The sequence below is a fragment of the Eufriesea mexicana genome, unplaced genomic scaffold, assembly GCF_001483705.2.
Source record: "Eufriesea mexicana isolate 0111107269 unplaced genomic scaffold, ASM148370v2 scaffold7923, whole genome shotgun sequence".
NCBI lineage: Eukaryota > Metazoa > Arthropoda > Insecta > Hymenoptera > Apidae > Eufriesea > Eufriesea mexicana.
The window spans coordinates 199,713-208,719 of record NW_016915754.1 but is presented as its reverse complement, the minus strand read 5'-3'; the positions used below and the strand labels follow the sequence as shown (position 1 = coordinate 208,719).

General features: G+C 34.2%; 1 pseudogene; it reads left to right on the top strand.

The window, feature by feature from the left end:
* Positions 1–7,592: 7,592 nt before the first annotated feature.
* On the top strand, positions 7,593–8,417 carry LOC108552750 (probable queuine tRNA-ribosyltransferase; annotated as a pseudogene).
* Positions 8,418–9,007: the final 590 nt, after the last annotated feature.

Sequence of the window (9,007 nt, the reverse complement as noted above, 5' to 3'; positions counted from 1 at the left end):
TTGTATTCCTAGGATCTCGGTAATAAGAAGACAATCTAAAATTTAAAGCTAACTAGTTTAGATTAATAAAACTCTCGATTTTCATTCAAGTAAATGAAATTTTATGTCAGATGTACAAGTGTTCTATTATTCGAAAATTCCATTGTCCAAATATTTTTGCTTCCATATTAGTTCGATTATGAGTTTTATTATATTAAATTTATTTCAGAATACGTGGAAGAAGTAAATGTCATCGGAGTAAAGTTTAACATGCTTAACGGAACAAAATATTATAACAAATTGAAGACCAAATTGAATGAAATAATTTTGGATACAATGAGAAGATTGAAACATATAGGGTGTGCCATTTAACACATATATATATAATATACGATAGAAATATTAGCACATTTTAGAGATATAGAGGTGCAGTTTGTCTTTCTGTTAAGTCAGTAATTAAGTGTATACTTAACTTTTGGTAAAAATTAGTTTCTGTTAAGGTTCAACCTCCATTAATAAGCCAGTATAAGAAAATAACGTTCTTTCTTTAGCAGAAATCGAATTCATGCAAAGTAGTCTCCTGTCTATATAAAAAAAATACGAAATGAATGTAAGTGAAATCTAATCACATAATTGCACACTGCATTAACACAAATGAAGGAATACAAGAAATCATATTACGAATATTTGTGAAATATAACTTTTGGTAAAAATTAGTTTCTGTTAAGGTTCAACCTCCATTAATAAGCCAGTATAAGAAAACAACGTTCTTTCTTTAGCAGAAATCTAAATGTAAAAAAAATACGAAATGAATGTAAGTGAAATCTAATCACATAATTGCACATTGCATTAATACAAATGAAGGGATACAAGAAATCATATTACGAATATTTGTGAAGTATAGGCACCTTAGAGGTTAAAAAATGTTAAAAGTGACTTCTACGTTAAATACTTGAAATAATATTTCATATCATTATAATTATAATTTCTGATAAATTAAGATCAAAAATTCTAACGAAATTTAAATAAAATTAAAGCAATGAATGTTTAGCATACTAACTTTTATAAAATTTACGGTATGCATGAAAATATTTGTTATTCTCGATGATTTAAGTATCATGTTACTTTGAGTGTTTTATTAATATTATGGTTGAAGAAATGAAATCGGTATGGTTAACCTGACATTTTCAATCTTCTAAGTGAACTAAATTTTGTCATTAGTTATATCTAAAACTGTAATATTTGAATTATACTTCTTATTATGTACTATAATAAACGTTTTCTTAATAAATAATAGATGAAATTACATAATAACATCGTATAATCGATTGCACAAATTGTATGAGAATATTAACAATAATAATAATCGTATTTTAGTGACAGTTTTCCTTCATTAACCAGTGCAAGTTATCGAATTGATATATTTTTTCTGCATTATAGCTATATGGGAAAAGTGATTTTATTTACTGAATGATCTAGTGCATTGTTTCCTTTAAGAAGTTTGGTATGGATTTTGGAATATCCTTTTCTAATATATTCATCAAATATTTTACAATTTGTTTGTTCTTACATACTGGTGCCGATTATATGAATATGTAATTGTATATCTATACACACATATACTCATACAACCTATAGCTTTAAAACATAGGAAATTCGTATAAATAAATTGATAATCAAATAAATCGTACAATCAATAACTAAATTTATTGTTGCAACAAAACTGTGATATTTTATTCGTTACAGGAGCCAAAGAACCACTCATAGGACAAAATGATTAAATCAACTTTAAAGGTTATTAAATTTTAGCAATAAAACACTTGTGGAGTTAATCAATTTGTCAAATGATCAGCTTAAACAGTAATCGTATATGCATACATTACAAACCATCTACAGTCTATAGTTTGTTCAAATACTGATTTACTGATTACCATTACTGATTACTATACAAAACTGGATACTAAACTGCCAAGTCCATCAAAATGACAGATGTAGATCTTTCGTCCTTGAAGCTACTAGAAATATGTCATGATATAGAACTGATATAGGTGCTTTGGATAACATTACTGTTGTATACTTATCTATTTTCATCATATCATTTGAATTACAATCATCTGTGTGCATCGCATTTACAGCTCGATAGTTCTAGCGTAAAATAACCTTGGCTATGAAATTCCATAAAGTTTTCAAACAAATTTACCGGACCTTCCAGTTGGTATATACGTTATTCAAGAGAGCATTACTCAACCACGCTGCAAACGGGCCAGAAAATTCCAAACTCGGACGTACGTACGTATCGACGTTCGTCCGTCACGAGTTAAATGATCCCAGTGGCAAGAGGGTAGGTGATCGATTACCGAGGATCGTTTGATCCTCTGTGTCGCTCGTGTTCCGCGTCATACCATAATTAAGCAGATCATTAGCGTGATCGTGATGCGACCGGCAGAAAACACCGGCGAATCGCAACGCCTGCTGGCGCATACCGTTACGCGATGGCTGCGAGCCGATATGGTACCCTGACTAATGCGACCACGGCGTTGCACCTTGCAAATTGCAGCGGACCACGGCTGCGCTGCTCGCTCTATGGACGGAGAAAAACTATCTGGCAGCGATTTAAGACACTGGCCCATCGCCTGTGTTCGGTGACGACTTCAGGACGAGCACCGCGATCGTCGCCGACACCTGTCGCGCGGATACCGCTATGGGAACAACGGTCCGCTTATTTATTTCCAAAACTTTTGACGTATTGCGCCTTTTATTAATGCGTTCGACGCTGCCCGCTGCGTCGTTACGCTTGCGAAATGTTCCGGGAACCTGCTACGTCCAGAGATACGTCTCGATTTCGGTTGGGCAAATTTATCGCCAGAATTTCCGGCTGCTGGGTTCGAAATTCGATGGCAACGGTTTCATCGTCGTATCGCTAGTGATTCACCGAGTAAAAGTACTTTCATCGTTTCTATTTTTGCGCACCTTGCTCGGTCGGATATTTTCAATAATTATGCAATACCGTTTCACTGTAGTGGTTTTCCACGATCTTTCTAATGTACGATGGATTATAATGCACGAGGTTAGGTTTATTGTTGCTTTATGGGCATTATTAGAAAATTGCAAATTCTATGACGAAGCGAATTGGTTAGCATGAAATTTGTATGTTTTCTTTATTTGAGTTTCTACTCGAATATAATGAAGTAGAAGTCATACTAACATAGTTTTTAGAAAAATGAATATACTGCCAGAGAAGTTCAATCTGAAAATATAAGCATCGACGAATTACGTGGCTGGTCAGAAGAAGTTATCGATAACTTTTAATTTATGAATATGGTTAATTACACCCGATTTACTTAAAGATACATACGATCGTGTATATGCATTCAGTATACTTCATACAATAATACGTTAACTACTTATTATACAGCCTTCCACGATCAACGAAAGGTCAAACTTAACTATGATTAGAGATTCATATTGTTTTCTTCGTATGAAATTAAAAATGAATTTTTACTTTTATAATAATACAGTAATAATAATTTTTTATTTCAAAATTAATACGATTCTATGTATCTATAATTAACTAACTTTTCAATTGGAATAGAATGTAACAATTGACCTGTTGTGGAAGGTACTGTCAAATCTGTGATGCATCCAACATCATTGAGTATTTTTAATGATGTTATGAATTTCTCGTATTGTGAAATTTAAAGGATTTTGAACCTTACGGATCACGTTTTAATTAACAAATATTTATGTCAGTAAATCTATAAACATTAAAAGCTTCATTAGGAATTCAGCCATTTCATCTGATAATTGTGCAAAATTTAAATAATTTTAGAACTGGTTGTTGTAGATATTTCTGATAATTGCCTTTACTTAAGAAACTTCTTTAAAATTTGAAAAGGAAACCTATGTGCTATATTTTCTTCCTATGAAAACCTATACTTTCTAATTTTTCAAAATTTGGCGTTAGTTGTAATTTATACGAAGGCGCAATTTCGTACAAATATGTTACTTTGAAATAATAAAATCATTTTTTGATATTGACAACTAAAATGTATGGAAAATCGTAGAAATATCTTTGTTGGAAGAAAGAGAACAACAACGCCATCCTCACGTACACAAGCGATGGACAGTGAGAGGTCATTACATATTCGAGCTATTTTAGTCCTGATATAACCACCGTACCGCCGGCATCTAAATAATTACTTACCCAGAAATATACATTTCTCGTTACGTATATACATTGTATTTATTTATTTACTATCCCAATAATCCCAACAATCTTAATTTTCAATTGAATTTGAAGTACCATTATAAAGCTAATCTCAGATCATTCTATTTAAACATTTAAACAAAACCTGTTTCAATTACTTAGTGTTTGTAATTTTATATGTTAAAATTGCTATTAAAATTAAATTCAGGTTTTATCTGGAGAATAATGTGCACGGTAAATACGTACTACTCGAAACTTAAAAATTTTCGAGAATTCAGAATAGCTTCCAAATTAAAGAATTTTATTACATATTTCATTATCTTTGCAATTATTTTACATGTTATAAAAATAACACACATATTCACCTAGAATGATTTCTATATCGAACATCTTATCGAAAGTCGATACTGCTGAAATATATAACATTCGTATAAACATTGCACTACTCGATTAACCTGAAAAATTACGAAATTTCGAGTAAAAGCCTAGTCTCGGATATGAAATAATTGATAGAACATCAAGTTGTCAGAAATAAATTATCATTATCGGATATTATTACAAACAATTGTTAAATACGTAGCTCTGCGTACCGTAAAATTGCCGTCACTTCATTCGACAAAAGTCCGAGTCGGTCTCCTACCCAGAGCGAAACATCGACTCCTCCCAGCTTCAAAAATACATTCGAATCCGTCGCTTCAATTAGCATCGCGCAGCCTTGAAGAACGATAAAGCTCGGACACAATGGCGAAGTCGCGGGACCGGCTGAAGGAGCGTGTGCAAAACGAGAAACAGCCACGCGGTGCTTAATTGAAACGCGAATTTCAGTCATTACTATTTCCCTAAACGCGACCCCGGCGTGATGGAAAATTTCAATTTTCCGCTCGAGCTAATAGATAATAACGCAAATATTTTTCCGTGTGACGGAAGTCCTGCCGTGGACAAAGGATGCCTTCCCCTGCGGATCCCTCTCGCGGTCCCTTTCCTCCCTCTATCACTACCAGCGCACTTTGCACAGAGCGGAAAGAACGTCTGTGACGACTGGAAAGAGGAAGGACCGTGAGGGTCGGTAGAAGAGGGACGATGACCAGAGCGAGAAAGGGCTGGAAACAAACGAACTGAATGGCGAGATCAGCGCCCGGTAGCGTTGCCGTTCTATAAATATGTATAGCCAATATCCGCTTACATATTCGACCATGACACAGAGTAATATCGTCATGCAGATCCGTGGTGGGGTTAAGGGTGGCTTTCCAGGGATCGGCGAGCACGTAGCGCGGTTTCCTCGGTTCCGCTGGATCCTTTGAGCCGGGGACCAGCCACGTCGTATCGTAGGAAAATATCTAATCTGCATGTGTTTACGTTTGACGTGTCGATAGCTACGCGTCGGCTCTTTCGCCTCTTACTAGCTTGCCAATTGAATTACCACGCTCAGCCTGGGAGACACGAGCGCGTGATTCGCGAGTTTTCGAGCAGAGGCACGGGGTAACGAGCTGCAAGCGGGGAGAAATTTTACATGGTCTTGACGCGATTAAGGGCCTCCAATCGGTTTACGGTTGGGACTTTGGGACTGATCACAGCAGATACAGGTGTTGTCACCAAGGGTGTACAAGGATACCTCCTTCGTATCGGTACGAAGACAAAAGTTATATTTCTACGTGTTTATCGAAGCTGTTATTTATTAACCCGGAAACATGACTGGGAAAGTGATAGGTGAGTGAAAAACTGGACGAAGGAGAAGGTTAAGAAAATGGAACAACAGAAGATATTGCAAAATTGGTTAATCCAAGATTATTCGCGTTTACTCGTAGAACATGAACGTTCACGCGTGATGAATACCTACAAGTCTCCAATAAAAGGTAAAATTTATAGATTACATTTAAAAGAAATCTGATAAATCTACGTCTCCCCACCGAAATTGAAAAATAGCGCAAATCTACTAGACACTAACGTGAATATTTCGGGTTTTAAACTATATATAAGTAATTCTGAATTAAATAGTGATATGACCCAGAAAAGTACATATTCCGAAAGAAACGAAAAATCGCTTTTGAACGTAATTAGACATTATTGTGTTTGCGTCTTATTTATACGAAATAAATTGATACAATATACTTTCCAACTGCAAACACGCATATCTTTACTACTAACTATATCTATACTACTAACAGTAAAACGCTATTATTATAGTGTCACATGATACACAAAATGATCCTCTAATGTCATAGCTACGAGAGTTGATGAAAGATTCTCATGACCAATCGAGGAATGTTTCTAAAACATTCTCATAATTAAAACTCAAATTTGTGATTTTTGAGTTGTATCACTTTTTAATCGAAGATGCGATCTTTGTGAAAACAATTTTTGGTGACAGGTTACGTGTTAACTGAGCCAGTAATTATAAAAATGGACTATAAAAGGCTTCAGAAAAAGGAAAAAGGAAGAAAATTAATTTTTCATATATTTTACGCTTTATTTAATTATTTTGCAATAAAGTGAGATTCTGTTTACAAAATAGCAAAGGACAGAATCGTTGGATCGATTTGTAGTTGCGTTATGATTTACTTTTAATTCATCCCAAAGAAAAACGTTAAAAAGCTTTGAACAAAGCACGTAAGCCCTTCATTTGCCGAAGCGATTGAGTTCATCGAATGAAAAATAGGAATTTATTTTAAATAGAAAATATTGGGTGTCGATCAAATACCCTGACACTCAAATTTAAAAAAATTCACAAACTGAAATCAATCATTTTACATTTATCTCAAGCCACTTTCATAAATAGAGGTATAAATATTTTATTTATTTCAATTAAAATTGAAATATGAATCTAAAAGGCGGGATATTACAAAATAAGTAGCGATCATTCAGGGTTTATTTTACACGATACAGCATCTACTCAGGACATGGTTTATTTGTCAACTGCGTTTGTCAGATTTATATATTTTAACGTATATTTTTATAATACTATCGATGCGAAACTCCAAATATATTGTCACGTAATTACTACAAAACGGGGATTATATCAATAGGAATATAACATGCTTAGTTCTTACAAGACGGACAAAGAAATATATAATTTATAATCTACTAACATAACGATTTTCAATCACTGTGTTGTGAGAGTCTTTAAAGCCCACAATGTCTGAATTATTTGAACGAGAATCCAGGTCTCTTCTCCCTTATATTGTCAAATAAAGCAACGATAACAGTGTAAAGTTGCAAGTGATACTTTTGTGGATTTAGTCTTATTAGTGTGAATGCAAATGTGTGAGGTCGAGTAATGGCACGAATGTAGATATGTATGTTTTTAGAAGTGCGAGTAGAAGATCTAGAATGCGTGGTGTTGTGCAGTTGCTATGGATCAGAGTTGATATGTTATAAGAAAGTTCAGTTTGTTAAAAGAAGCGTGAGAATGAACAGTTACGTTATAAGAGGCGTATAATTTATAATTTTTTAACAAATATACGATTATTATACAAGAAACTAACAAATCTATGCAAATACAAAATACAATAGAAGCAGATATAATTATGCAACTTGATGATGTGGTTAGAACTACATTAACAGGACCAAGAGTAGAAGTAGCAATGAATAGAACAATTCGATGATTAGATAGATGTTTGAAAGCACATCAGAGATCAGATGAACAAAGTATATTTCCAATTGTACAAGGAGGTCTTGACCCTAAACTTAGATCAGAATGTGCAAATCAATTAACTAAACGTGAAGTAAATGGTTATGCTGTAGGTGGATTAAGTGGTGGGGAACCTAAGATGAATTTTGGAGAATGGTATATCTTACGACAAGTATACTTCCAAAAAAATAAGCCACGTTATTCAATGGGTGTTGGATTTGCTACTGATTTAGTCATTTGTTCTGCTTTGGGAGTAGATATGTTTGACTGTGTATTTCCTACAAGAACGGCGAGATTTGGTTGTGCATTGATACGTACTGGCCAATTAAATTTAAAGCAAATTTAATATTGTAAGGATATGAGACCAATAGATGAATTATGTGAATGTAGTACTTGTAAAACATACACACGCGCCTATCATCATCATATTGTACAGTAGAAACAGTTGCATGGCATTTGTTATCTATTCACAATATTGCATTCCAAGTGAAACTAATGAAAGATATTAGACAAGCTATTAAAGAGAAGAGATTTCCAGAATTCATACAGGAGTATATGTTAGATTTATATCCACAACTTTTTCAACATGAGCAGAATTCTAGTGTAATTGGTTTACGTATATTACGCGATAAAAAAAGGATCATCGCATTAACCCCTTGCACTATGATTTAATCATAAGAAATTGTGCATTGTAGAATTATTTAAATTTAATTAGCCACTACATACGTATTTTATTCTCGATAAAATTATAAAAATTTCTAGGATTCATACAAATCTCGCGCATATTAAAATACGTTAAATATAATTTTAGTCAAAAATTGCGAGTATAATTCACCTTTATGGCGTTTAGCATAAAAAGCTCACTAGTTGGACTCGTTATCTCAGTATAAGGGGTTAAGGTATTTTGAATTTCATTTTCTTCGCGTTATTTACATCGTAACTAAAAGACACGACGTTAATATTGTCAAATTTCACATCGACGATGCTCCTTTTGCTCTTGATAGGTAACGATATCTCCGGTGCTCACTGCGACAGAAACCCTTGAGCCCAGCCATCGACGGAGAACGATTTCTGACAGTCGCAGTCAGATTGTATCGCTGTCCGCCTCATCCCACGCGACAGTGACGAATTCAGGGTAGCAGAGGACAGGGTCCTAGGAAACACGCTAAGCTGACACGTCTAGCCGTAGTTGG